Here is a 26,458-nt window from a genome sequence, read left to right on the forward strand (position 1 = left end):
GCGTGCCGCATACGACATTATCCCCTCGCACAACCGCCATCTGCCACCCCCGGCTGGAGCAGTTCTCCATGCTGGTCACCCCGGGGCCGGCCCCGTGGAGAGCCAACTCCACTGTTGCCCTGCACCCCGGCGGGCCCCCGTTGGCACAGGACTACGTGTGCCCCTCCTCAAGAGGGCCTTGATCCACGCTTGGCCTCTCCCTGCGCTGCACTGCCTGCCGACTAGCCATAACTGTTCTGGTTTGGCCTTGGTTGGGCCCTGCAATTTCACTGGACATTGCCTCTACTTCCCTGCACACCAGTGCCCACGTACTCGCTACCTGCCCCTCTTACTGCGCCTACTCGGATGCTGGCTCAGATACTGGCCTTCCATCAAGGTGACAGGATCGCGCGGTTATTGCGGCTGCTCCGCACCTTCCTGAAGTTGCGGACCCCGCGGGGCTTGCCCTGGTCCCCATTTTGAGCACTCAACGTCCTAATATCATCCGCTACGATGTCCAACAGATCTAGGAACACTAATAAAGCCGGGGCCATGGACAAATTCGCCAAACCCACCCCAAGGTCCGACTCGGCCCACACGTCAGACGACCAGGTGATCGCTATGCTCCCTGCTGAGGCACCCACCACAGACCTCACCTCAATCATGGAATCCATGGCTAGAAACTTCGCTGCCTTTCATGAAAAGCTCGATGACATCAATGCCAACGTAGCATCGCTCAGAGCCAAATTGGACCAGCAGGGGACGAGAATCATTGAGGCGGAGAACAGGTGTCATGCATGCTGGACGCTACGCTCGTAGAACAGCTAGACCGTTCTACTCCAAATGGAGGCTATTCGATACGTTACCGGGAAAACGACGTTTGCACTTTTCACGTCGCTAACTTCACGTGACTTTTGCTTCGTCACGTGAACTACGGTATTACGTATTTAAGCAGCGTAGAAACTTCACTCGCTGCTTCTGATCGTCTCTATTGGCGTTGTGTAGCTGAACCTCTGATCTGCATCCTGGCATATTTCTACAGCTACTTTTGGGCCTTCGATAGCGTGTGTTCCGCCACACGCTGATTCCTGGAGCTATCCCTTCGCGTGATAATTCACACGCGTTCTCTGTCTTCAAGCGTGGCTGGTCCGGACTGCGGGAATCCTGCCCGCGTGTAATTCCACACGCTCACGCTGTCTCTAAACGCGGCTGTTCCGGACTGCGGGAACACCGCCCGCGTGTTATTCCACACGCGCTCTCTGTCTTCAAGCGCGCCTGCCTAATTCTGCGTAAATCCTGCCCGCGTGTAAAATCCACACGCGCTATTTGTCTTCAAGTGTGGCTGGCCAAGGCTGCGTGAATCCTGCCCGCGTGTAAAATCCACACGCGCTCTTTGTCTTCAAGTGCGGCTGGCCAAGGCTGCATGAATCCTGCCCGCGTGTAAAATCCACACGCGCTCTTTGTCTTCAAGTGCGGCTGGCCAAGGCTGCGTGAATCCTTCCCGCGTGTAAAATCCACACGCGCTCTTTGTCTTCAAGTGCGGCTGGCCAAGGCTGCGTGAATCCTGCCCGCGTGTAAATCCACACGCGCTCTTTGTCTTCAAGTGCGGCTGGCCAAGGCTGCGTGAATCCTGCCCGCGTGTAAAATCCACACGCGCTCTTTGTCTTCAAGTGTGGCTGGCCAAGGCTGCGTAAATCCTGCCCGCGTGTAAATCCACACGCGCACGTTGTCTTCACACGCGGCTGGCCCAGGCTGCGCGAATCCTGCCCGCGTGTAAAATCCACACGCGCACGTTGTCTTCAAACGTTATTTTCTTCGCGGCTGTTTATAACCGCGTGTACTTCTAACTCCTGCATCTGTGGAATTAACAGAAGGATTGATCCCTATAGTGGGAAGGAAGCCTTTCAAGGATTATTGGAAGTGACTTTGAACTGAACTTTGGACGCTATCCTGTGGTGAATTCAACCCGTATCTAGCGTGAACCTCGTTCCGTTCGGGATAAGTCTCCCTTACTAATTTTCCCTTCCCTGTCGTTTGTTCTTCATTCAAATCCATCAAGAGACTTCTGGATTATTCTACCCAAATATAAAGGTCAGTGTGATCATTCCTGTCATTATCTAATTCATCATACTCAGGTTGGAGCAGTTATTCATGATACTTTAATTTGTCCTAGGCTGGATTACTATACCTTACCCACGCCCTTTCCAGTGATCCATCGCTCTGCCTGTTTTATCAGCCAGAGGGTTGTATCATTTGGAAGGTCTTTTATTGACTTCACGACTATCAAATCGTGTGAACAGGGATCCGGAAGACCCTACCTCCTGTATCCTTTTGAGTATTGTATCCTTTTCAGTTAATACTTTGGTACATTCTGACAACAGGATTGGAACCAACGAAGACAACATAGCAACGCTTCAGAGCACTGTGTCCACCCTGGTTGCGGACATGAAGGCGGTCAGGGCCAAATTTGATGACCTCGAATCCAGGTCGCGCAGAAATAATATACGTATCATTGGTGTCCCGGAGACTGCGCTGAAGGGCAGACTTGAACTGGCAGTCGAAAATCTTCTGAAGGAACTACTGGGCAATCCAGACATGTCGCCCTTCTTTACCATTGAAAGGGCACACAGGGCGCTCTCACCGCGGCCCAAGCCTGGCGACTTCCCGAGGCCCATCATTGCGAATGTTCTGAGCTTCAAGGACCACGACCTAATTCTCCGCCTCGCTCGGGAAAAGGGCGAGCTACGTATGGACTCGCAGGTGATCAGAATTTTCCCCGACTTTTCAACCGGAGTCCAGCAGGAGCGCCGCCAGTTCCTTGGAGTGAAGAAACTCCTTAGAGAAAGAAACGTTCCCTATGCCATACTTTTCCCGGCACGCTTGAAGTTCACGTTCAATAACAAGTTATATTTCTTCACTGTGCCATCCGAAGCGGTAAAATTAATTGAGGCACATGTTCCCCTGCAACCTCCTGGGGATGGCTCTATGAACAATGACTGAACTCCGTGTTGATCTGTGCTGTTTCTCCGCTATGACTATATACTGTCTGATCTATACCACTGTTTGCTCGCATCCATGGTCGGTTGCGCTTTGTATCCACTCCGGTATAACGCTCCTCTATGCATGTTTAATTTTTGCCTCGCTCACAATCTTGCCATGGCCCAAATGCTTTTCGGGCTGCCTAATTGATTGCATTCACTCTGGCTGCCTTCTGAACCTTCTAACGGTCACACCTGGTTGCCAGGCTGGTGAACCACTATGCTCCTTCTGTTGACACCCGCACTCGACTGAGCAAAACAGGTACATTTACAATAGGACCGCTAACACTGTTTGCTTTGTAACGGAACCAGCTGGTTCCTAGCGTGCTACCACACGGCAATAGCGCACCCCATTGCGATTGCACTACTCTTGGTTATGCCCTTGCTGTGGGCCAGCCCCGGTTGGGCTTCTGGACAGACTGGGCCATGTTGAGGTTGGCCCAGCTCTGCACTGTTGAGGGTGGGTTTTGTTCACACTGCTGAGTTTGGGTTGGTGGTGAGGGTGGAGGGTGGGAATGGGGTGTTAGATAAAAAAGGCAATCGAGGTCCCTCGGCACGCACAGAGGCAAACCACGTGTGCACTCCCGTCTTCGACTTTGGGAACACACACCACTGCTGGACCTGGGATGTTCACTGACATGTGCATTGTGAGCTTATGTATCTGCTATTGAAATGTCCACCGTCATAATGTCTTGGAATGTCCGCGGATTGAGCAATCACACTAAGGCTCGTAAGATCATGGCCTTCGCAAGCAGGCATAGCTGCAAGGTACTACTCCTACAGGAGACACACTCCAACACCCATATCCCGGGCACCATGGCTCCGTCTTGGGGCCCCGCTAGATTCTTCACTTCTTATTCCTCCCAATCCAGGGGCGTCCTCACGATGGTACATAAATCGATCAAATTTATACTGCATAAGAGCTACATAGACCCTGAGGGTCGCTACGTCATACTTCACTGCACCCTGGTGAACAAAGAATACTTACTTGTCAATACATATTGCCCCAATGTCGACTCTCCTGAGTTCTTTGATGTGGTGACCAATATACTGCTGGGCTATGTAGGAATCCAGATTATATGGGGGGGAGGGGGGGAGACATGAACCTCATTCTGGACACTGTCCTGGACAGAACCAGCACGGCCTCCCGCGCCCTATCCAGTGCTGCACGTAGGCTCCACGGCCACATGCGGACAGTTAATATTTGCGATGTTTGGAGGACACACCACCCTCAGGGCCGGGAGTACACTTATTATTCGTCTGTACACGACAGCTCGTCCAGGACAGACCTGTTCTTCGTGTCCAGGGGTCCCAGATCCTCCCCCGCACATTATCAGACCACGCTCCAGTCACTCTCTCGGTGAAGCTAGGCATGCCCGTCCCAACACTTAGCACCTGGCGATTCAAATCTGAGGCCCTCAGGGATATTGTGTTCAGAGCCGAAATTCTGGCTGACATCGAATCCTTCTTTGAGCGCAACTCTCTTCAGGGCACTTCGGCTGCGGTTTGGTGGGATGCCTTTAAGGTGTATATCAGGGGAACGTCCATCTCACGGGAGGCTGGGTTACTAAAAAGAATTTGCACGGCCCTCGGTCGCTCCGAAGCCAAATTGAAGCAACTGGAGCAGCAATGCTCCACAGGGGCTGACCCCGCCATACTGGCCCAAATCAGCGAGGAATTGCAAGCATTTAACGCACTCGCCACCTGTGAAATCCAATACTTCAGCCGGCCACAGGCCGCCAGGAAATACGGCGAGGGGGATATGCCGGGGAAAACACTGGCAGCGTTGGTGAGGGGGGAATTCGGCCGAACTCAGATCACCTCCATCAAGGATCGTTTCGACAATGTACAATGGGCGGATCAACAGATCTTGGCTGTATTTACCGAGTTCTATAGGTCCCTGTACTCCCAACCTGCCGAACACACCGAACACCACATACGAGAGTTGCTTGCCCAGATTCCCACTACTGAAATATCCTCTGCCACCCGCGACCAGTTGGATTCCCCGATCATACTTGACGAGATAGTGATGGCTATCTCAAATCTGGCCAAGGGCAAGGCGCCGCGGCCCGACGGCCTCAGTGCCGAGTTCTATCAAGAGCACGTGGCCATATTGGCCCCCAGACTACTCGAGGTCTGGGACGAAGCACTCCGGGTCTCCATCCTTCCTCCTTCCATGCGTGAAGCTGTCATCACGGTCCTGCTCAAGTCTGGCAAACCGGAAGACGAGTGCAGATCCTATAGACCTCTTTCCCTTATGAACCTCGACACCAAAATCTTTGCAAAGATCATAGCGATCCGTTTTCTGCCTATCATGCCATACTTAGTCCATGAGGATCAGGCAGGCTTTGTCCCCGGCAGGTCCACCTCCCATAACATCAGGAGACTGTTCAATGTTTTGTCCCGTATAGATCAAAATGCCCAGGCTGTGGCGGTCACCTTGGATGCTCAGAAGGCCTTTGACACGGTCTTGTGGAGCTACATGTGGTTGGTGCTGGAGACAATGGGCGTTGGCCCAAACATGATCGGGTTTATCAAATTACTATACGCCTCCCCTGTAGCACGAGTAAGGGCCAATTCTTTGACATCTGACCCTTTCACGCTTTTTAGAGGCACCCGACAGGGTTGCCCCTTCTCCCCGATTCTCTTTGCGCTCGCAATAGAGCCAATGGAGGGAATAAGGCTGAAAGATGACCCCGAAATAATTTCCTTATATGCGGATGACGTGCTATTGTACATCAGAGAGCCCACAACCCACATGGATCCCATACTAAGGGATATCACGCGCATCGGCACGTACTCTGGTTTCACGATCAATTATTCAAAGTCTGAGATCTTCCCCCTTACCAAGTCTACCTACCAACCCACCACCGAGTACCCCCTCCGCTGGTCCCCGAACGGCATCAGATATCTAGGTGTGCAGATATCCTTGACAAAACCTACCCTACTGGCTGACAATTATGTGGCCGTAGCACAGTCGGCTGAAGCCAAAATGTTGAGGTGGCGCTCTCTCCCATTGTCCATGGCGGGTCGACTCTATCAAAATGATTTTGCCCCCAAGCTTCTTTACACTTTCGGTAACGTTCCTATATTGCCTGGGAAGGGATACTTCACCAAACTACACACACTATGCGCGCAATTCCTATGGCACTCCGGCGCAGTACGCAAGAAGTGGACGGACATGGCGCTCCCATATAAGCAGGGGGGTCTCACGGCTCCAGACTTGATTCTCTACTGGACCGCGGCCCAGGCCCAACATGCCACCCACTGGTACCCTGGCTCCCCGACACGGCTGCATAAGTTGGAGCGACTCGCGGCTATCGACATCAACTTGATGTCCCTCATACTACATCGTCATTACACACCTGACTCTCCTACCGACCCTGTCGGTGCGACCATTAGGGCCTGGAAACGTCTGCTGTACCCAACATCCGAATCCTCTCCTTACTATAAATGGCTCCTGGTGTGGGATTTCTCCGGCCTAGAACCCACACGTGACACTGCATTAGCCCAACACTGGGGGGCCTTGGGATACCAGGCACTGTCCGACTTTTACCCCGAAGGTAGATTTATGGACCCCCAAACATGGAAACATGGCCACACTAGATCTGCATTAGAGACTCTCCAATACTATAGACTACGGGCAGCGTTCCGCACCGCATGGCCCTCATTCCCAGATGAGCCCCCGATAACCCGGCAATTGCTTACATTGCCAACTCTGGCGGCGCCTGCGGCGTCGTCTCCTCATTATATAAGATCCTACAGGAGAATGCCTCTATCCCAGTTCTTCGAGCGCGGGACGATTGGGCAGACGAACTGGGCCTAGAGATATACGATGCTGCCTGGGGTGAAATGTGTCTACACACCAAAAAGGTCTCCCTCAACTTCCGCTTCCGCGCCATGCAGTACAAACTCCTCAACAGGCTTTACTACACCCCACGTAGGACCACGAGGTTCATCCGCACCGCGGCTGCCTTGTGCCCCCGGTGTGGTGCGGAGGAAGCTGACCATTTGCATATGTTTTGGGCCTGCAGAGAGCTGTCTGGGTTTTGGGATAGCATATTGAAAACGCTTTCCGGAATAACTGACACCGTGGTTGACCCTGACCCCCTGGCGGTTCTGTTCGGGGCCTGGAAAACAGATGGCTCCAGACGTCTGGCCAAATTTCTAAACATAAGTTGTATGATCGCCAAAAAGAGTATACTCCAGAGTTGGAAATGCCCTTCTCCCCCGACCTATCATAAGTGGCTCCGCTTACTCACCTGGGCACGGAATTGTGAGGAGGATTACCTGACTACGCTCCCCACCCAATCTCGCCCCAAGAATATCTGGGGTGAATTTAACACCTACCGTAACAACCTAAGCGAGGACACCCCCGTGTCCGGTCTGTCCCCTGCCCCGCCGGGCTCTGACCCCACTGGATGAAGCCCCACTTTGCTCCTCCTCAGGTATTGCTATGTTGTACATACTGTGATTGCTGTATCGTAATTGTTGTGCTGCTCTGCGATGTAACTGCTGGATACATTTGTTGCCCTTTGTGTGCGCCTTTTGTACCTCTGCCGCCAAAGATAAAAACTTTTAAAAAAATAAAAAAAAGATTGGTTCACTTCAGACTTGCAGGAGTACCTCAACAAACTGGTGGTCCAGTGTACCACATGTCAAGTGTTCAGCACAGGGATGACTAAGAACGCTACAGGGCACTTTTCCCCACCCTGTGAGCCCCTTTTGTGAGTTGCATATTGACTACGCAGACATGGGGGAAAAGATGGAACAAAGCCAGATATTTGATTGTGGTGGTGTGTCCCTTCTCGTGATGGGTGGAAGCAGGGACCTGTGCCCACCCTGATGCGAAGTGTGTGGCCAGGTTCTTACTGAAATAAGTCTTTGCCCGGTGGGGGGGGGGGTATGTGAGGTCATACGATCAGATAACAGAAGACATTTATTTATTTAATGAGCCATTCAAGGAGGTCACATCAATGTTGGGAATAAAACACAAAATGTGCTAGATTTACCACCTGCAAGCAAATGAAGTAGTCAAGAAAATAAATGGCCTGCTCAAAAGCAGGTTATCAAAACTGTACCTCCCTGAAGAAAAATTGGGTGTACTGCCTGCCCCTGGCACTGTTCCAATTGCACACACAGCCTAGTAAGGACCACCACCTGTCCCCCCACGAAATAGAAAGTAGTACATGCATGCAAACACCATGGTCGCCAGCGAGAATGGCCTCCGATGCTACAGTGCTCAGGGGAAGAGTTAAAGCAATACCTCACACAAGCCATGAGATGCATATCGAAACAAATTCCTCCCTCCTTTCCCCCGTTCACAGCAGGCAGTGAGACAGCCACAGGGGCACCTGTACAAAATAGCCACAAAACCTTTACTGCCTGGAGAATTGGTGCATGTCCGAAGCTTCGTCCGGAAATGGAACACCCCAAGGTTCCATGGTTCGTATGAAGTAAAATGCTGCACTCTGCTAGCAGTAAAAGTAAAGGGTCTGCGGTATTGGATCCATCTTTCAGATGTCAGGAAAGCACAGAGTGACGTAGCCCCAAACATTCAGGGTGATAGCGAAACAAACTGCCACTGTCCCTTAAGAAATGACAATGAGTGATACATTCACTACTTCCAAAAATGTGGTTTTTGAGAGAAATAAGCACTATGAAATATCTCCCTCTCTACCCCCACCCCCTCTCTTTAGGTCCCATCTAAATTTCTATGAATGCCCACCCCGTTTTATTCCTTTCTTTAGGTGCAACAATGCTGGAGTTGAACCCGCGCAATCACACTGTTCAGTCAGATAGCAGTAGGAATAAAACAAGTATGACCCGAGCATAGAACTACCGCTGTGGGTTACACCTCAGTGCTATACTTTTTACGACACTAATGTTTATTTTGGGGATTTATTGGGGAGCATATTTTATCTGGGGGTCCCACATAAAAGAAGGGGGGGTACAAATGGATGTGGAATAGCAATATGTCAATGAATGTAACAGTTTTACATAAAAATGCAACAAAAATAACCACAGATGTTTGTATACTTGGTAACAATGCGACGGAAAGTATATCTGATGCACCAAATGTCACGGTACGACCCCACAATCTTTATAACTAACCAAGTTACCTCACAACATAATATGATGACTACCTCAATATCTAATGGATTGTCTACCACGGCCCCTCATACGGAAATAGGATCCTTTTTCCGGACGATGGTGTATGAACAAGCGAATGTAAATACTAAATGTTTCTCCAATGTACATTCAACAACCTATAATGTCTGCCATCACTAATACCACATATAGCGACTCCCAATCCACACTGTGCAGTAGCCTAATGGTCCAGCTATTACCACCATATAACAATAACAGATTATGTAGACGCTTGGCAGGAAAGTGGCAATCTCTCTTGCATAACAGTAGAAGGAAAAAGCAGGCACGACAGTATAAATATGATACTTACCATGGCTTAGGATTAGATAAAGTGGAGGACCTTCGCCATCCTGGGCAATTTAACAGTTGATACTTTGACATGAGTGCAAAGGATCTCATTTACCCTGTCAGCCTACACCTCGAATTCCAAGGTCAAGCAAATTGCACCACCACTCCCTTCGAGGAATGAAAGGAGCATTACCGCAGTTAAGTTTATTCCACTCATCTTGTCCACTCTCAACCTTCTACCGAACTCAACTAGTCCAGATAACTTAGTATATGCCTATAACATTACCATGACAAAAGCTCTAGACGCTATTGCTCCATTTAAGATGAAGAAAAGCAAACCTAAAGCTCATCTGAACTCATGGTTTACGGGAAACAAAGCCAATCTAATCAACCTAGCTGCCCTCTACAAAAAGGAAACAATACGCATCAAACAAGAATCCTATAATGAGAGGATTAACAAGGCCAGCTCAAGTACAAAAGGAACGGTTTACCATCCTAAGGGAAATGGACTCCCATTCCTCAAACAGACAAGTGTCTGAAGGACAAACTCTGGTGCACAAATATACAGAATGCCTTTCAGAATAAAAATGTCCCTCCTCCAAAGCAAGATTGCTAACAAAAAAGCCAACCTATCTAACATAGGTAAGCCTAGTACAGCCTCAGCTTCTTCGAACAAACCTACACAGCAGTTCAGCTTCTCTCAGGTTTCTACTCTTGAGGTCGAATAAAATCATCTCCTCCCTAAAACCATCAAGGTGTCAAGTAGATAGCTGCCCGCCACAGATAATTAAGACGCTTCTAGAGAACTGGTGCCATTTATAACTAAACTAATCAACTCCTCATTCACATCCGGCTCTGTCCCCAGTAACTTAAAGGAGTCCTGGGTCTGCCCCTCCTGAAAAAACTGTCACTGGACCCCTCAATTCTGACCAATTACAGGTCAATCACTACTGTACCATTCTTACTCACGATCCTTGACGAAGTGGCCTACATCCAAACACAGGACACCTCCTTGAAACCCGCCATTCTGGCTTTAGACCACGTCACAGCACTGAGACAGCTCTAATAGATTTAAAAACACAGATCGATGAGCTGAAGGATAAAGGAAAAACAGCCTTGCTGTTGATCCTTGATCTTTCAGCTGCCTTTCGACCTGGTGGATCACCAAGTATTATGTAAACATCTGGCTTCGGCGGTGCACTTTTCACAAGATGCCATCACTTGGATTAAATCCTTTTTGAACAACAGGACTATGAGAATCTTCTCTCCTCTAGCAGCTGCTGACCCGATCCCAATAACCTGTGGTCTCCCCTACAATGTATAATATATTCACAAAGCCACTGTTCGATGACCTAGACCATCTGGGTGTCACCGACACCAACTATGCAGATGACACCCAGATCCTCAGGAGACTATTACAGGGACCTGGCTTTGGTGAATAAAATATACCTGATCATCCAGGCTTCGATGGTAGCACACAGCCTATGCCTGAATGATAAGACAGAGCTTCTAATACTCCGCACCATAACCAACCACAACAACAAATTGAGTTTGAATTATACCTCCTTCCATATCGATGGCAACAATATTAATGTATAGGTTTTTACCTCAACTCTGCCTTCACATTCAACAAACAAATCAAAGCCATGGCATTCTCTACAGCTTCCACTTGCAAACCATTTCTGTCCAAAGAAAGTTGCACGATTCTAGCTAGAGCAGGTTTCCTCTCCAAGCTGGATTATTGTAATGCTCTGTACTTGGGGGCAACCAAAAACATCACCAATAAAATCCAAATACTACAAAACAATGCTCTTAGAGCAGCTCATGGCATTCCAAGGAGAGAACAGAGAGAACACATCTCGCACCTGAGGAGGCAGAACAAATGGCTCTCTACCAAAGACAAATTGTGCTCAAAACTATCACTAACGCATAAATGCCTTAACCAAGCAGCCCCCAGCTACCTATCTGAGAGAATCACTAAAAAATCTACTACAAGTCCACAAGGACAGCCAACTCAGCATGTCTGGTCGTGCCTACATTCAGATTTTAAAAAGCAAGAGCAAGTAGTTTCCCTGTTTTGGCAGCGCAAGCATGGAACTCCTTACCTCCCTCACTGAGAGCTAACCAACCTTTCTTCATGTTCAGGCATAACGCCATAAAGTGGCTTGTTACAAACGGTTATTTCTAGTCCTGCACTTTCTAGGATATCTGACTTCCCCGATTCTGCCAATATCTTATTACCAACTACCAATTTATTTTCTTCTGTGCCTGTACTTTGTGTATCTTCCCTACTCAGTCCATATAATTCACTGCATCTATTGTATCTACTTAACTAGGCTGAAAGTATGCTTGTAACCCCTTGTGTAAAAGTCACCCAGATAACTCTGGGTTAGGTGCGCCATACAAATAAATAAACAAACAATGGGAACGCTAACGACCAATGGGAGTTGATACGTGTGCTCCTTTAATCCTGCATGCATCTGGGGCGCCCAAGTTCTAGTACCTCAATGAGGTAACCCTAGCAGAATCACAATGTCTCATCCACCTTACACTATGTAGAATAAAGGGCACCTTTCAGGCAAGCACAGTCAAACTAGAACTCCTCCCACCAAAGGACAGGAAATGCAAAGTGGGATCAAAAGACACTAAATGTTTCAAAGAACCGTTCCTGGCACAAGTTGCAGAAAACATGTGGCAAGAATCGAACTTCATGTGCAAGCAGAGGGACTCCGTGGCCTGTCGGATGAAAAATTGGACTTTGTAGAAAAAACATGTGCACAAATATGGACCGAGCATATCACAAAGCTAACTTGGGTCACCGCCCTGCAAAAACTAGTGAAGGTGCAGCAAGAAGCGTTACGAACTGTGCTTCTATGGTGAGGGAAAAGTGCCTATGGGCTCTAACAAACACTGCAACAGAACAATCATTATCACAGATCTTCAAAACAGAACATCCGCGCTAATGGACTACTACTGGGTCTGCGGCAAAAAGGGGTATTTGCACCTCCCATCATCATGGAGCGGCTATTGGGCGCTTGCAACACTACATTCAGCACTGTTGGTCATACCCGAGGAGCACATAAAGGGGGGGGGGAGCTGTGCCTAGACGGCCAAACAGCACTAAAACCAACAGAGACCACGCCCAGGGCACTCCCCCCAGTCCATCCACCCCATCTCTCGAATACTCTCAGAAGAATAGCGGCATGATCTCCTGCCCCGGAGAAAACGAGCCTCTAACTAAGAATCATCTGACCTACTTGCCTAGATACTGAACAATTATAATCTTTTATTAAACTCAGCAGAGACAATTTCGCTTCCCTTGTGCCCAACATCCAAACAAGAGCTAATGCCAAGTTGCTCCAGATTGTCAAGTGGGAACTGATCCAGTTGGCAAATGACACAGAAGAAGGGTTCTACGTCATCAAGGTGGAACTAAGAGCACCGACTCAGGACGATGCAAAACCATTACATGCTCGACCTCTTCACGGCTATGGAGGGCAGAGTTTGCAAAAAGATTGGGAGTTCATGTTGCACGTTTGTACCTTCTACAGACACTGAAAAAATGGGACAATATCACACGTGATAGCAGCTTTACATTAGCTGGGCGTCAAAATTAAAAAGGAAGCTGGAATACAGGAAGATGACTGGTCAACATGGTGATCGGCTGGGTGCCCTCATGGCTTGGGACAACTATGAAGATAAAAAAGGAACTCTGCCCTCATTGAGCCCCCAGCCCCGCATTGCACCCTCTCCTCCCATGCAACGCCCACTTCCCTATGCAGTCCCCTCCCGTCTCCCAGCCTGCCCTCGTCTTAACCGACCTCCCCAGGTCCCTCTGCCCATGCAGCGCCTGCGGCTAAGGGCCCCTAGGGAAAGGGCGGCTACCACAAAGGCGGCTCCCTATCGTGTCTTCAGGTATGAGCAGGGGAAGCCAGTGCCCAGCCGTCAACCAGCACCAGCTAAGTCAGGTAGGAGGGGCGTGTTTCTCCTGTATTTAAATTACATTGTGAAAGCTAGGCCTTTCCCCACTATACAGGACTCTTTAGGTGCGTTTTCTCCGGTATTTAGTAGCGTCCTGTGGCTTTTGCCTCCTAGCAAAGCATTCATCTAGCAAACTTTCTACCCTTATCTAAGCTTCTGTCGTCTTGTCCAACTGTCTACTTGTCTCATCTCGCTCGTCTGCTTGTACCGCACCCCGTGTCCTTCCCTAGTTCTCCCAACCCTTATCCTATTCTCTCCTGTCCTTACCTACTCTATGGTGCTCGCTGTCTCGCCTATCTTTTCTAACTGCTTCTCTATCGACTATCCTGCTCTCCTCACTAAATCTGGTAGGAAGAAGTTTAAAAAGGACATCCTGGTCTCCAACTCCGGCCTCTCTATCACTGACACCTACACACCAGTGCCTCCTCCAGGCAAACCCTCACCGACAACCTCTTTGATAGGATATATGATTGGGTATTTATAACACGCTTGATACCCAGAGGTTTCCAAGTGCCGACCCATGGATCGAACATGTATTGCTCCGTGTCGTCTTGCTTCCAAGGCGAGCACGTTGCCCCTGAGCTATCCTCCCTTTGTCGTCCCCTCGCCAGACCGAGGGACTCTTCATATGGTCTCTGTGCTCTCTCATCTTCTCCCATGTATGGTGGCACCCAGTGGGAGGCCCTCCTGGCCTCCTTCCACTCCTCTAAGGTCATCATTAATGTTTACTTGAATGGCACCGTCTTGGTCCAAGGACCTCAAGCCAACCTTCTCCTCTTTGATAGACGCTTCCCGCACCTCATCAATCTCCTTTCTTTTCCTGCTGTCCCCTGTCTTCCCTCCAAGGCTTCCTTGCCTCCCCCTACTGTCTCCTCCTTGGCTACCTTGCCCTCTCCTCCCTCCTCTTCTGCCCCTCCCCCAGGCTTCTTCTGCACTTCCGCAGGGCGTACCTCTGATTTGTACCCCTCCCCAGAAGTTTTTTAAGGACGGTAACTTTCTCCATCTTGCCACTAAACTGTCGCTCAGCTGTCAAACACTCCTCTGACATCTGCTGCCTCCTGGAGGAACTCAACCTCGATGTCCTCAGTCTCACCGAGACATGGTTCACGGCTAGCTCTGTCACAAGCTTTGACACACTCCTCCCTGATGGCTACAAGATCTCTGCGCCCAGATCCAACCGTTCCGGCGGGGGTTGTAGCCCTGATCTTCCCCGAGTGGATTCCCACCTCTGTCATTCCTACGCAGGCCTACTCAACTTTTGAATGCCTCGTCTGCAGGCTCCCTCTCTCTCCTGACCATTCCCTTACTGTAGCTACCATTTATCGGCCACTTAGTCAGGTCTCCTCCTTCTCTGAGCGGGCAGACCTCTCGACCACTCAACTCCTCCTTCATGGAGACTGAGGCTATCGCCGCCACTTTCTCAACCCCGTTCCTCCCATTTGCTGACTCACAGCCCTTTCCATGCTCCACTCTGCTATATCTGATACTCTTGATGTTCTTGCCCCTGCCAGGAGGATCCACTTGAAGCCCAAAGCCAAGTACAACTCTTGGTACGACTCAGACCTTGTCACCCTTAAACGCAAGTGCATGGTGGTTGAGAGGAAATGGCATGCTTCAGGTACATCCTCTGACAAACTGGCCTGCCGCCTGCTCCAAAGGCAATACTGGCTCTCTGTGCACACAAAGAAGAGCCCACATCCAAACCTGTGTCTCTGAAGCATCCAACAACTCGGCTGAACTCTTTAAAATCTGCAAGGAGCTGGCCAATCCTGCTATGGTCTCTAAATCTCCTGTCCCCTCCCGCGCCCGCTGCACGGCCCTGGCTTCTGATTTCAGCTCTTATTGGAGATTGATAAAGGACAACTTTGCTCCTCAACATGCTCTCCAGGCAAACCTGGTCTCTGAGTCTGAGTGGGTATCCTTTTATACCAACCTCTTTTGTAACAATAATGAGGTCGCTGATTGGAGCCCACCAGCGCTGCCATTTTGGGACTTGGCCTTTGATTATGAGGAAATATTGAGAGTCATTAGGAATCTACACAACTCTAGAGCCCCCGGTCCTGATGGCTTAACAAACTTTACGCTCAAGCTCCAACCTGAACTATGGACTACCTTTTGTGAGCTACTGTTCAAAAGAATCGTCAACAACCGCAAGACCCCTTTGTCTTGGAAATCAGCAGTGATCATACCTATCTTTAAAAAAGGCGATCGTTGGAATCCTAAGAACTACAGACCCATTGCACTTCTTGACGTACTGGGCAAGGTCTATGCCACTCTCCTTCAACAAAAACTGACTGAGTGGTCAACAAAATGCAATCAGATGGACCCTAGACAAACGGGATTCGTCAAAGGCTTGGGCTGCGGCATTAACCTCTTAATACTAAACCTACTGAAAATGGAGGCCTTGCGTTCCAATTCCAAGATCTATCTCGCCTTGGTAGACTTGTCTCAGGCGTTCGACAGTATTAACAGAGATTTACTCTGGTCTAAACTGACCAAATGGAATTGCCCTGCAAGTCTGCTGGCCGCTATTCATGAACTCCATACGAACACGACCATCAGAGTCCGCCTAGATCAAAAAGGCAATCTATCTGTACCCATCAACACCTCTCGAGGTGTCAAACAAGGTTGCTCGCTTGCAGCAACCATATTTAATTTGTTCATATCCGACATCAAGGACGTATTTAGTGGCCTACGCACGTTCCCGCCAAAACTCCATGGCTCCCATGTGGACTATTTAGTCTATGCAGATGATATCATTTTGATAGACTCAACCCCCATAGGTTTACAGCGCAAACTAAATGCCGTGGAAAAATACCTAACAGATAACGGGTTAGTTATCAATAGAGGGAAATGCGAAATAATGGTCCTTGAAAGACTGCAAGGATCCAATTTAAACCGGCATAAACTCAACTGGTACGTGAAGAAAGAACCCATCGGACGCGTTCTTAACACCAGATACTTAGGAATGCAACTCAGTGCCAGCAGAAATGACGCTCCCTGGGTGGACTCAGTAAAGAACAAATGCCGTCAATTGGCGTGCCAAGCAGCCATAATCAACAAAAAATTTGGGAAATTTACCTTAAGACCGACGTTAACCTTCTTTCAGCAGAAGGTGGTACCTTCTCTAATTTATGCTGGCGAAAATGCCTTTGGGTGTGGGTTTGAAATGTGGAATTCCCTAGAAAACATTTTCTGGACCAGGGTTCTCCATCTACCCAAAGGCACCTCCACTGTTTGCATTAGATATGAACTTGGCTATATATCGATGCAAGCGAGGGTCGCCTGGAATCTTCTAAGCATCTTCAGGAAAGTAAACCTTAACACCGTTTTGCCTCAGATGAAGATTCTCCACAGCCTACAGTTCGCCAAAGCACCCACAATTGCATTCCAATGGAATAAGATATGTTACGATGTACTCAGTTTCTATGACATTTCGATGCAATTGCTGCTCGAAAATCCGGATGCCGCAAAACTGAAACTTTGGCGAAATGACTGGATCCAGACTTGCGACAAAAGAGCTAAATCTAAATCGATGCGTGAAGTACCGGCCGAGGCAAGAGCTTACGGAAACGTAGCTCCATATCTAGCTTGCTTCCCGGACCAGTGGGCCCGGGCCGCCTACCTTCAGTTTAGGCTGAACGCTATGTCAACTAAAGAACGTCTTTGCTATTGGTCTCAATCTTCGGACTCGGACCTTGTGTGTCGATTCTGTTCTAACACAAAGGAATCACTTAAACACCTTATCATAACGTGCTCCGAGTTTGAGTCTGAGAGAAGTAACATCTTCAACCCATTAATAATGAACTCTCAGTGCCTCACTCGTGATGACTGGTGGAAAGCTATGTTTGATGGATCAAACAGAGCGTTGTTATATGCTTTGACTTCCTTCCTTCGTGCTATAAAGGAACGTTTACACGATAGCCCGGTGGTCCCGCTCGTTGTGAGATCATGAGATCCGCATCTAGTACAAGTTATGGGAACCAGATGATGGGAGGAGGACTTGTATTGATTTGAGATGAATGTAGAATGCATAGCTTGGTTTTGTCTTCTTTCCTTTTCTTCTTACTTTTTAAAGGTTTGTAATATAACCAATAAAAAAAAAAAAGATTTCAGCTCTTAAACTCAGGACACCTGTCCCCTCTTTCTTCCCCCCCCCCTCCTCCCTCTACTCCCTGCTCTTCCCCTGGCCCATCTCTCCTCCCTCCTTCTCTGCCTTTCCCCTTTTCTCCCCAGACGAGGTTTCTAGACAAGTCCAATCTATGAAAGTCTCGCCAAAACAGGTTCACCCCGTTTCCTCCAAAACCATCAAGGACCACATTGACACCGTGGCTCCTACTCTGGCTGACTTCTGCAACCACTCCTTCGCCACTGGAGTCATCCCCCCTCCCCTTGTGCACCCTCTTAAGAAACCCTCGGCCGACCCTTCCTAATTTTTTCTTGTGGCTCTATGTGTACTAGAAGTGGGAACATAGCCATGGAGACGTGTGGGGTTGAGGGCAGGAACCAGGGAGAATGGTTTCTGTGTGTCGGATTCCTATTTTTATTGGAAGTACGTTTACTCCTGGTCATTCTTTTTGGGAATATCTCCCTATTTTCAGGGAGTAAAAGTGGCTGATACACTCCTTATCAGTAGGACTTGGGAGGGGGTAGCACAATATGGTTTAGTAGAGATTTGCATGAAATCAAATAGCATTTTGGTAACATAATAATGACCACAGAATTTAATATTTAAAATAGTTATGTGCTACTGATTCAAGCATGAAACACGTGTAAGCACATAATGCACATGCAGCTCATTTCATTTGTCACAACACTCACCCAACAGTAAAATGTTTGCAAACCAAAACATAGTAATATTGACAGTTTGGATTGGTTACAAACTGCTTAATTGCCAACAGCAGAGCCAGGCAGTTCTTCCTGCATCGGATGTAGGTTCACGTTGCCAAGGTCATGAAGCTCCAGACTGGTCAGGAAGCAATAATCACAGCGCCTCCTAGGACGTGAAAGCACAGGTGTGCATTTTCATGCTATGGAATTGGCACAAACATTGTTAAACAAGTCCTAGTTAATGGATATGGTGTAAGAGAACAAGAAATAACAATCAGTGAGGTAGCTTTTACTAAGACTAACATGGAGAGGCCAAGCGTAGAAGATCATTAATAACACTGGCTTTTCGCTAAAGTTATTACTTGAGAATCCAGATAAAGCCAAGGTGCGCTTATGGGAATATGATTGGATACAGACAAGGAGTGATTGTTCCAAATATCAGAAATGTATGAACAACCCGTTTGCACTTAACGGTATGGTGTAGTGGAAGGTTACCTAACCAGATTACCCAACTCACGCCAGAGGGACGATTATCTACGTTTTCATTTGAATCTGTGGCCCACACATGAAGTTTTATACATACGCAAGCTCATTACAGCAAGTGATTTGCAATGTCGATTATGTAAAATGGTCCCTGAAACACTGAAGCATTTGTGCACAGAATGTGTTATGTTGTTATCTCTGCGAATTATGTATTTTAAACCTCTGTTTGAGGACTAATGTGATCTATGGCCCGGCTTTGGGAGCTACTGTATCTTTCCATCAGAAAAAAGGTCACATATGCAATCCTCAATTTTTTATATGGACTAGGACTGTGTTGTAGTTATAGCAGCCATAATATATGGAAACAATCTGTGTAGAATCATGGTGTATATTAATTTGAGCAGCTAGTTTTCTTTTATAGCTCTGGCTTACTAAGTGTGGCAATTTAGTGAATGTAAATATCAAGAGATGATAATTTGTGTTAGTAGGTGTCTGTCTGTTTCATGAATAATATAATCTTGTTTTATCTATGTATTAGATTAAACAATCTTTGTTTTACTTATGTTGAAAAGTCAAGATTTATCTTGATTAAAACAACAATAAAAAAAGTTAAATAAATAAATTAAGACAGCATGTGGGAGGAAGCAATGGACAGGGCTCACAGCCTGACAGCCCACGCTCCGAGCTCCCCGTTTGGCCAGTGCCACAGCCCAGGGTGCTGATGATGTTTCATGAAAGTGAACCCAATATCTCAGAACAGTTTTGCCCAAAATTGATTAAAAGTACAATGGGGAGGCCACCAGAGGGTGCACAGGCAATGGCTGCCCGAGTACCGTGCTCCCGCCGAAGCCAGGCTGATACAGGGGATTGAGCGTGCCCCCCCCCAACCCGATACTCCCCAGGCGGACCCAATTAGCCGGATCAGAGTGGTGACGCCCCCTGGGCCTCGGCTGCTCGAAAGAGAGACGTTCGGGGACCCCAGAGGGACAGAGAACGGGACCTGCGGCCTCCGGAGGAAAAGCGGTGTGAGGTCTCAACGGCTGCAGCGCCAGGGGAGGAAACGCGGCTCACCGGAGTCGGGAAGCCTCGCCGTAGAGGCCGGCCCCTCTCCTCGACCTTCTCCCTGCACTCGCTGGAGGAGTGCACGGACGGAAGACAGCAGCCCCAATAGAGCGTGAGAGCGTCCCCGGAGCGAGACGCGGGCTCCCGCCACACCCCGTGCTGGAGTGAATCGCGGCAGAGGCTCAGGCCGATGGACAGAGGGGAGCCAGCATCCGGGAGTGTGGAACAGAGGCGCCGGGGCCCAACGCCCCCTGGAGCGGTGAGGCTGCATCAGGGCGTTCTCGGGCGCGGAGGCCCCCCCGCGATACACCTTGGCGCAGACCGAGGGGGGCCACACCCCCGACCCCTGCGGCCTCGGTCCTGCTCCCCGAGCGCACCCAACAAACGACACACAAACTGGCGGGAGGCCCCCGCAGCGCAGCCGAGCCCATGACACATCATCCCCTGGGGAAGGAGCACGGCCCCTCTCCCCCGGGGGGCCTTGAAGAGCACAGGGGCTGCAAACACAAGGAGGACAGGCGGAGGGGCAGAGACCCGTTGCACGGGGTACAAGCAGGTGGTGGCCCCCGGACCCACTCCCAGGGCGTGTGCCCACCTGCCATCACCCAGAAGGGAACAGGAGGCATCAGGCAGGGGCGGTGGGTCAGCGCCGCTGGCCCCCCCGCCCTGAGCGAGTGACCCTGCAGGCTTGTTCATACGGTCTCCGCTGAATACTCCATCCTCCCCCAGGGGCACAAAGAAGATGATATCAGTCTCAGGGAGAGGTCCAGGTGTGAGGCCCCCACCTGGTGTCGGTGGGGCGTGTGCCTGCCTGGAAGCTACCCACCAGCAGAGGGGGCGTTCCCCCCCCCTCAGGGTCCCCCTGTTTGGAGCCTGTCGGACGGGGCCTGGAGAAGACACCCGCCCCCGACTCCCCTGGACCGCGGATGGCCCCTCAGCGGGCCCACCGGATGAAATGGCAGGAAGCCCTGCAGGAATACCGCTATAAGAAGACAGGGAGCAATAACAGCGGCTCATCCCTCGCTGGGGGCATGGCCCAGCCGGAGGCCTTGATGCAGTCCACAACGGCGATGGAAAGGGGCTTCGCCTCTATCCCACAAGAAATCAGGGAAATGCGATCGGACATTGCTCAGAAATTTGAAAAAATGGACCAAAGGGTGGATAAGGTCGAGGACAGGCTATTACAGGTGGAAACCAACCAATCGACTTCAGCGCCCCAGGAGGTACAAATAGGCATGAGGCTAGCGGCCCTAGAGAAGAGGGACGAGGAAAGGGCCAGGCAGATGGACGACTTTGAAAACAGGGAAAGGAGGAACAACCTCAGATTTTTTGGGGTCCCTGAAACAGAGAGAGAAACTGAGAGGGACTTATCCCGAGTGGTGAGAGACATTATTGCCCTCCTGTTTGCGTAAGAGAGGACTACAGAACTCACGATCGACCGGGTGCACAGGGCGGTGGGCCCCTGGTCGGTTCTGGTCCGGTTCCACTACTATACGGAATAGGCGAAGGTGCTGGAGGAAGCTAGGAAAGCGGGAGAGATCTCCTACAACAACGCTGAGACTTCAATTTTCCAAGATCTCTCCGCGTATACTCTGGCCAAACGCAGAATGTGCCGCCTCCTAACGCAGCTACTAAAGGAGAAGGGTGTGCGCTACAGATGGGGGTACCCCTTCTCTCTGGCTTTCGAATATATGGGTCAACGGACGACGCTGATCACGGAGGAGGACATAAGGGGAGCCATCCAGGACTATGTGACGGAACCGACCTCCCGGAGGGGTCCCATCGGGCCGGCGGTGCAGGCGTTTCTGGCCAGATGGGGGCCAGGAGAAGGAAAACTAGCTCAAGGAAATTTAAAGAAACACCCCGCCGCCTGCAATGGAAGGAGAGCGTCATGACTCGGAGGGTTGAAGATCGGGGCGGCCCGACCAGCGGCGGGACGGGAGTGGACGTTCTTGAGGTTCCACCGCAAGAAGAGTCCCCTTGAACAGCAAGTATAAAGGGGCTACTGTGGGGACGGAGCAATGAGGGGACCGGGGGGGCTCAAAGAGTCAAGAACTTCACTGATTGCCTGGCCGAGGTGGGCAGGCTGGTGGTCCGGCCAAATGCCAGCAATGGCGGAACTAACTGGCTGGTCGCCGGGAAGGGGGGACAAGTGAAAGTTGGGGTTGTTCATTTAGGGGTTGGGAACGGGGGGCAGTTGGGGAAAAGTTTAAGGCCCACCGCAGGGGAAGTGAGCAAAATGGAAGACAATGGGAGCGGGAAGGGAGCAACGATGTGATGATGTTGACCGAGAGGGAAACCTAGATAATGGCCGATAGTCTGCTGGCCCTGGGAGTGGGTACCCTTAATGTGCGGGATCTGAACACCCCCAACAAGAGGTCTCTGGTCTGTAGAGAATTCAGGAGGGCGAAACTACACCCACTATTCTTGCAAGAGACACACTGGGCTTGGGGGAAAGGAACCCAAAATGCAGGGGGGGGGGAATTGGAGAGGTTCTTTGCGCAACACACAAGACAAAGAAAAGGAGCGTGGCCATTTAGGGACGTAGGCTTTGAAAAGGAGGCCACTCTGAAGGACCCCGAGGGCTGTTACTTGTTGGTAAGAGGCTCCTTACAGGGCGCCCCTCTAACTCTCGCTGTAGTATACGGCCCGAATGAAGGCCAAGCTCAGTTCTGGGAAGAGGTGAGGGACAGGCTCAAGCTATTTGTGCGGGGCATGGTCGTAGGGGGAGGGGGGGACTTCAACATGGTTCTGGACCCAACTACTGATAGGAAACGTGTAGGTCCTCAAATCATTAGGTCTACAGACGAAATCATGGCACAAAACTTCCAGAAGGTTAACACGGAGCTGGTGGACACAATCCCGACCCCCAGGACGGGCGATCCCTCATTCACATACTACTCTGCCATCCATACTTCATATTCTAGAATAGACTACATTCCAGTGGACGAGATCCTCCGCCCATATGTCACTGGCCATAGGGTTGACCCTGTCCCCTGGTCGGATCATGACATGGTCCGCGTCACCATAGCGGAGGGATGGCAAAAGGACCGTAGAGGACGTTGGAAATGTAACGACGCCCTGTTAAAGGACGAGGTCCAAGCTCAGGAGGTGCTGGATGCTAGAACGGAATTCTTTGAACTAAATGAAAACGGGGAGGTAGGCACACACACATTGTGGGATGCCTTTAAGGATACCTTACGAGGAGTCCTCATTAAAATAGGAGCCCAGAAAAAAAAGGGAAAGAGATGCCCAGGAGAGGATCCTGAGAGAAAAAATAGCCCAACTCCAGCCGGGGGGTCCTCGGATCATCCCCTGGAGCGCGATCGGGTGGTCACCCTGGAGGACTATAGGCTCCAGCTAAAAGACTGCTTCTTACACAAAACAGAGAGGAGTCTCCAGCTGGTCAAGCAAAAATATTATGATAAAGGGGACAAAGCGGACAGGATCTTAGCCTGGAAGCTGAGGGAGGTTCAGAGTAGCAGAATGGTTAAGGCGGTGAGAAATGTCCACGGGTCAATAGGTAATACTCCCGACATAGGAGAGGCCTTCCGTCAATATTATGAAAAATAATTGGTCAGAATATGACGGGGGTGATGCCCAGATTGAAGACTTCCTGAATTCCATCCAAATTCCGGCCCTGACAAAGGAGATGGCGGAAGGGTTGGAAGGCCCGGTGACTGAGGAGGAGGTAGATCGTGTGATTAGCGGGATGAAGGTGGGAACGTCCCCTGGGGAGGACGGCTTCACAGTGTACTTCAACAAAAGGTTTCACTCCACCCTAGCCTCCCACCTGGTGAGGGTGTTCAACACTGTGTTGGAGGGGGGCATTCTCCCAGAATCTATGATGGGTGCCATAATAGCAGTGCTGCCCAAGAGGGTAAGGACCCTGCGGAATGTTCCTCCTATCGCCCAATATCGTTGCTAAATATAGACGTAAAGATCCTGGCCAAGGTGGTGGGGAGGCGGATGGAAGGGATAATGCCAAAGCTGGTTCATGGGGATCAGGTGGGATTCATAAGGGCAAGATAGGGCTCGGACAACATACGCAAAACATTAGATCTGTTCCATTATGCCCAGGAATCAGAGCTCGAAGCAAGTGTCCTCTCCTTACACTTGGAGAAAGCCTTTGACAGGGTCGAATGGAGATACATGGAACTCCTCCTCCAAAAAATGGGCTTCGGGGCACACATTAGGAACTGGGTATCCGCACTCTACAGAGCCCCCACAGCAAGGGTACAAGTGAATGGGAAGTTGTCAGAATCATTCCCCCTTTCACGGGGGACAAGGCAGGGCTGCTCACTCTCCCCCTTGATATACGTCCTTACGATTGAACCCCTAGCCAAAGCGGTCAGAGCACATACGGATATCAAGGGGATTAGGAGAGGTGAAGTAGAATTTAAGCTTTCCCTGTTTGCGGATGACATCCTAGCCTACCTGGTGGAACCCGACTCCTCGCTCCCCCCGCCCCTATTGTCCTTGGTGACCACGTTTGGGCGCTTTTCGGTGCTAAAAATGAATACAACGGAATCAGTATTGCTCCCAATGAGAGTTTGGGACCTGAGGCTAGACCCCCTGGATAGGTTCAATGGGATCGCAGTAATGAAGGACTCTATCCGATACCTGGGTGTCCTCCTCACCAGGGATCTGTCGATAGTTGCCCCTACCAACTATGAACCCATAATGGCAGGGATCACACCAGATTTGAGGAGATGGGGCACGATGATTCTGTCCTGGTATGGCCGTATGACGGCAGTAAAGATGAATGTACTGCCACGGCTACTGTACCTCTTTACAGCGCTCCCTACCAGCGTCCCCGACCAAACCTTCAGGGATATACAGAATGCAGTACGCGACTTCATATGGCAAGGGAAAACCCTGAGGACCGGGAGGGCCATCCTAACCCTACTGAGGGAAGAGGGAGGATTTGGGTTACCCGATTTTCGTCTTTTTTTTCCGCAGCGCCCAGCTGCGCGTCCTCCTGGAACATATGAAAGAGGGTATGGGGGACCTACTGGTCCTATTTAGAAGATTTGGATGCCCACCCTCTAAAGGTTCATGATCTCCTGTGGGCTCCAAGCAAGTCGATCCCGAAAAACTGAAAACTCATCCGACCTTGGGAGTTCTCTGGGCAATTTGGAAAGAGGGCCCTCAGACTGCTTACCTCACCTCATGGCCATCCCCAATGACCTCACTCTGGGGCCATCTTCTCAAACTGGGTAGTAGGGGGTTCCGGAACGCCCAGGCCTGGTCAGATGGGGGATTGGAATGGGCGGGGAGAGGGTGAATGTTCTAGTGTATGAGGAACTGAGGGATGCTCTCGGGCGGGGGTCTCTCTCCATTTTTGAATACCTCCCCTGAAGGGCATCCTCTGCGACCAGTCATGGGGTCAAAACTTGATGAGACAGTTGACCCCCTTTGAAAAACTTCTAGACACAGCGATTTCAAGGAAGGGGGCAGTGTTCAAGATGTACAACATTTTGAATACCAACAACCTAGCGGAAAGGAGGAGTTTCCGTTTGTTCTGGAACGACTTGGCAGGGGAGGATATCTCTGAGGACGCTTGGTCAAGGATATTTTAAATAGCATTCCATGGGAACTTATTCACTTCGGATATGGAACATAATTTCAAGATTCTGCAGGGGTGGCATAGAGACCCAGTGAAACTGTCGAAGATGTCCCCTGGGGTATCACCTAGGTGTCCAAGGGGATGTGGTCAGGTGGGTACCAGGGGCCACATGTGGTGGCACTGCCCAAAGGTCCAAGATTTCTGGGGGGAAGGTGAGGGACTGGATTGCGGAGGTATCTGATGAACTACTCCCACTAAATCCTCTGACGATGTTGCTGGAACCCCCCCCCCCAGAGGAAACAAATACATAGGTACCCAAGAATGTGGGAAACAATGTTGAGGGCGGGCAGGGTGGCCCTGGCGCAGAAATTGAAGAGCCCGGAGACCCCCTCCAAGGAAGACTGGTTGAGAAAAGTGAAGAACATGTTTCTGATGGGCAAACTGACTGCCATGGTGAATAATGATTCTGGCTCATTCATAGCGAATTGGTATGGGGTGCAGCAGTCCTGGGGATGGGATGTTCACTGACACTAAGGTGAGGCCTGGGCAGAGGGGGAAGTACAGGGATAGGGAAGTTCTGAAAGTAATCCTGGCACTCACAGCCCGGGGGACAGCGGCCTCAACTCAGCCATCATTGTTGTCAACAATCACATCAACCCTTAAGCACAGGATACAAAGACGACACATGGAGTCTCCCAAGAGCAAAGTTCTTGTTCGGGCACAGGGTCTGTGTTGGGGTGGGGGGAAAAGGGCGAGGGTTTAATGGGCCAGTTGATCGTATAATTTTCGAATCTGCATTCGAGCCTGTTTGTAACATTAAGAAAATGCGAATAAAACCAAAGTTTAAAAAAAAAGTACATTGGGGTACAGAGCGATGAAATGCTCACCTGTCAAATTTATTATAAATCACCGTCAACTAACGAACTGTCACCCCTATTGTCAAAAATACACTTAACTATTACCAAAAAGAAGGCAATTTAAAGTTAACTGTGCTTGTGTCCGATTCTACGGCAACTGCTCTCACTTAAAGTAGTGGGTTGACAACGAACGTGTCCTATTAGGATTTAGCCAAATATGC

The 26,458-nt window shown here is 49.9% G+C and overlaps 1 protein-coding gene across 1 annotated transcript in view; it reads right to left on the minus strand.

The window, feature by feature from the left end:
* SCO1 (synthesis of cytochrome C oxidase 1) overlaps positions 1-26,458 on the minus strand; it is a 183,725-nt gene that overhangs the window by 156,721 nt on the left and 546 nt on the right. The gene's annotated exons all lie outside the window — the stretch shown is intronic.

This window comes from Ambystoma mexicanum, chromosome 3q (genome assembly GCF_040938575.1).
Source record: "Ambystoma mexicanum isolate Mex_15411 chromosome 3q, UKY_AmexF1_1, whole genome shotgun sequence".
Classification (NCBI taxonomy): domain Eukaryota; kingdom Metazoa; phylum Chordata; class Amphibia; order Caudata; family Ambystomatidae; genus Ambystoma; species Ambystoma mexicanum.